Source organism: Cyprinodon variegatus, unplaced genomic scaffold (assembly GCF_000732505.1).
Source record: "Cyprinodon variegatus isolate N-32 unplaced genomic scaffold, C_variegatus-1.0 Scaffold875, whole genome shotgun sequence".
NCBI lineage: Eukaryota > Metazoa > Chordata > Actinopteri > Cyprinodontiformes > Cyprinodontidae > Cyprinodon > Cyprinodon variegatus.
This window is the reverse complement of record NW_015151328.1, coordinates 298,678-303,536: the sequence shown is the minus strand read 5'-3', so window position 1 is coordinate 303,536 and position 4,859 is coordinate 298,678.

Below are 4,859 nucleotides of genomic sequence, written 5' to 3'. Positions count from 1 at the left end.
TGGATGTTTTTCTTTTTCGGACCATTCTCTGTAAACCCCAGAGATGGTTGTGCGTGAAAATCCCAGCAGATCAGCAGTTTCTGAAATACTCAGACCAGCCCTTCTGGCACCAACAATCATGCCACGTTCAAAGTCACTCAAATCACCTTTCTTCCCCATACTGATGCTCGGTTTGAACTGCAGGAGATTGTCTTGACCATGTCTACATGCCTAAATGCACTGAGTTGCTGCCATGTGATTGGCTGCTTAGAAATTAAGTGTTAACGAGCAGTTGGACAGGTGTACCTAATAAAGTGGCCGGTGAGTGTATGTTGGTTGTTCAGTCTTGTTTGAATAATATCTTATTTTTTACTCTTATTTATGAATATTTTCTGTTTACCTCTTGTGGTCAGGGGCTTCGTATACCAGCAGAAGTTTTACTTCAGGTGGGACCGCCAAACTGGACAGGTGTCAGAATGCTCTAAACCTTGGACTCCAATATTCAGACAGAGCTGGAAGAGTTACAGCAGACTTTATTAAAAAGCAGCGTGCGACGGATTAAACGGATCCTCTGTGGAAACAGAGACTCAGGTCAATGACTAAGAATGGATGGCTGGTAACAGTCAAGAGCTAAAGTCACTGACCTGGTTCAGAGTTCAGTCCGATCCCAGATGGAGGAGAGGAATCCGCGAAGGAGATGGTCATCTGCTGTCGGCGGGCTCGGCCCCCGATGCTCAGTGAGGAGAGAGGCGCTCAAACCAAACGACGCCGAGGAGCAGGTTTTTCCAGAAAGGAAGATCCAAGCCGAAGTCGAACCAGAACCAAGTTCGTTTACCAGATGATCAGAGCCGATGAGGTACCAATGAGGGAATCCAAGCTGTGGTCAGGAAAACAGTCCAGGTTCGGTAAGCCAGTTGCATCCAATACACAGTCCAGAGCCGATCAGACTAATTGAGCAGACAGGGGCGAAGCAAAACTAGAATAATCTGGCACTGGAAGCTTGAAACCAAACAGTATATATAGGGGCTGGAACCAGGTGGAAGGGATAAGCAATGATGAGAGAACAGGTAGAGCTAAACAGGTGGGTGGAATAAGCAATCAAGCCTCCAGGGCCAGGGCCAGGACCATGACAACACGTCACGGCAGAGACCAAACACAGTGGAATGAATTTTGGTTGTGTTGGACACAGTTTTTATTTTTTTATTTCATTTATCATTTTATTCAATCAATCATACATAGGACTAGCTCCTTTAAAAGAAATAAAATAAAAATAAAAATCATGAATAGAGCAGAAAGAAGTAGATATTTATATATGTCCCCATTTACAATAAAGCAAATTAGCTGTTCAGTTCAGGAGACTATTACAGACATTAATAGATTTTTAATTAGTTGTTATTGCAGCTCTTAGCTTTTACCTAAACACCACAAAGACAACACAGTTAAAAAAAAAAATAACAATGAATACGCAGGAGCCTATTGTGTACAGATGAAGATGCCCTGTACGCCTGTCCCCTTACGTAACTATGCATAAAACCAGCATTGATAGTGATTTAAAGTTCTATGTATAAAGGAAAGGGGAAATATTTTCGTCAAAGAGAAATATCTGTGCTGAAGCGAATAGTCCAGAGGTCTGGAGGAAAATGCTGCTGCAAATCCTCCGTAGCCATGATCCTTTCTGCTTGTCTGTGAAAATTATCAGTCATCCAAGGAAACCCTGATCTATTGAAAATCTGTCAGATCAATGCCCAGAAACTGACCAATACAAATAAAGTCCACCAGTCAAAACAATGGTTCAAATCTAGTCAGATTCACAGAAAAAACCTTGATCATTTTTAACCTGTTTTCTTTGGGGGAAGCTCTTCGGGGGAAAAAAGGAGCTATTCAACAATAATAATTAAAAAAAAACCTCAACATTATAAAACATGTAAATACAGCAGACATGACTTTATGATCATCATCATTTTATTATAAATATATTTACATTCACATTTGTGTCTTCAGGAAACAATAAAATCCCCCTTTATTGCAAAAAGATTTTAATTTCCAAACCAGAAATACCCAACATGGAAATTCACATTAAAAGCATTAAAAGAGCAGGAAGCCATAATCCTTATTCTGAGTTTAGAATTCATAAATACACTGTGTAAAATAATCACATTTAATGGACTGCATCTTTTTTTTTCTACTAACCATTGATAGCCAGGTTTGTTAACCATTCACTTTTCTTTTGCTTTTCAAAAGCATTTATCTGCTTCACTGGTAGAGAAAAGGTTACCCTTCCACCAAACCCCTCCAAGAACCCTTTTAATATCATAGAACATCAGTCATCAAAAGGCTAAGAGAATCAAGACTCAAAAGATCATCATGAAAACCAGGATCCCTTTGTCAATGGCTCTTCTTTTCTTTATGTCACTGTGGTAATGGTTGGGGAAGGAATTTACATCAAGCAGGGAGTTTTGCAGGTCAATTCCTGCAGAGCAGAAGACATTTGATAAAAGATTAGAGAAATAAAGTGATTTACATCACAGAGAATTGTAACTGTTATTCTAGAGTCTAGTTTATGATTTATTTTATTATGTTGTCCTGTGTTTTTATATGACTTACTGTACTGCTGCCTCTTGGCCCGGTCTCCCTCAAATAACAGATTTTATCTGAAGCGTCTACCTGGTAAAATAAAGGTTAAATAAAAAATCAGAAGATGGTTTACTGTCTGTAGATATGTTATCTGCACAAATCCCTTTCAGGATAAACACTGGTAAACAAACCTCCATCCCCCTCCTTAGTATCTAATCAATATGAGGAAGGCATTAATATATGATATTAACATAGATAGGAGGTGCAAGTAATATTAAAGCCGGGACCCCCAGCTCTAAACCTGAGTGGAGTTTTATTATTCAACTAACGTGTAGGTTATGGATTGTCCATAAAGAACACCATGTTCAAGCAAAAGGATGTCCATCTACGAAATTGGCACTAGGACACCCTAGGTCAGAGGTCGATGATCAACTTTGATGTGGTATCTTTAGACCTTGGGTGAATGGCTTTTAGGACTTGGGTGAAGAGAAGGGTGGAGCTGTCCACCGCTCGGCACTAGGTGGTGAGCTACATAAGCTGGAAGAGAAGGAAGCTGGAACAACCCGGCAGGCAAAAGCTAAAAGTTCTGGATATTGTAGTGTTGTCATGGCTGACATGCCTTTTCAACATCATGTAGAGGTTGGAGAGAGTGTCCCTGGAGGGGTAGACTGAGGTGGTGGGTTTCCTCCATAACAAGAAGGACCAGAGCGTGTGTTTTAACTATAGCAGGATTACACCTTTTAACCTCCCTGAGAAGGCCTATGTCAAGGCTCTCTGGTGGAGAATCTGGCTAATTGTCGAACACTGGCTTCTGGAGGAGAGGTGCATTTGTCATCCAATGGAACCCTAGAACAGCTCTACACTCTCTAGAGGGTGCTTGGGGGTTCATGGGAGTTTGTCCAATGAGTCTATGTGTTTTGTGAACCTGGAGAAGGCCTTTGACTGTGCCTTGGAGTACGGAGTCAGGGATCCTTTATACGGGGCCATCCAGTCTCTGTAAACGCAGAGCAAGAGTTTGAAAGACATTGGCAGCATGAAGTCAGACTTGTTCCTGCTGCATGTTGAAGTCTGACAGGCTGTCCTTTGTCTTCAGTCCTGTTCATAATCTTTATGGACAGGATTTCTAGGTGCAGCCAAGGGCCGGAAAGGATCTGGTTAGAGGAACAATGGATTTTGTGTGAAGTGTGAAGTAGCAGGGATGAGAATAAGCTCCTCAAAATTCCTGGCCAAGGTCCTTGACTGAAAAGAGGTGGATGGTTCCCTTCAGGTTTGAGGAGAGTAAGCTGCGGCCTTAATGCGAACAGTGCATGAGTCTCTTGTGGTGAGAGCTAAGCAAAAAGGTAAAGCCCTTGATTCACCACTCCATGTACATCCCTACCCTTACCTCTGGTCATGAAAGCTGGACAAAGGACCTAAGAATGAAATTCCAGACACAACAGCTGAAATTCTCTACAGGGCGGCTGGGCTCTCCCTTAGAGATAGGGTGAGAAGCTCAGTCACTCGGAAGAGGCTCGGAGTAAAGCTGTTTCTACTTCACACTGAGAGGAGTCAACTGTGGTGGCTCGGGAATCTTTTTTGGATGCTCGCTGGACGCCTCCCTCAGGAGGAGATCAAGGGGGCAACCCAGGACACAATGGAAAGACTATGCCCTTGGCTGGTCTGGGAATGCCTCACGCTTCCCCCAGCAGAGCTAGAGGAGGTGTGTGGGGAGAGAGAGGTCAGGGAGTCTCCGCTGAGACTGCTGCCCCCATGACTTGGTGGATGAAGTGGAAGACAACAGAATGACTGTATATATTAAATATATATCAGAATCAGAAATACTTTATATATATATAAGGGTTTATCTGTAGCACAATGTAACTGCATATAGGTACAGCATCTTTTGTCATGTGTGTCTCTGTGATTTCTGATTATTCATTTTTAGGCATTTCAAGATATATAAAAGTTATACAACAGTTCCTGTGTCATTTAATAAAGTAACTTATGTTTGAATAAAATCAAAGAAAGAGAAATAATAATAAAGAAACATCACCATTGTGAATTCTTTTTTGTTAAACAGCTCAGGTGTCGGAATCGCCCCTATCACAGGTTCAAAGGTATGTCTTTCACCGCCATTAAGAGGAACCATCAAAAACCAGCAAACGTCGGAGTAACTTGGGAAATTACTTAAACACTCTTCTTTGCAATCCCCTTTATTGCAGAGCTCTGTCAGCTGAAAGAAAAACAAAACAAATTAATTACACAAAAAAACAGATGCTTAAGCAGATTTTTTTTTTGAAGAATCCAGATTGTAAATATACCTATAA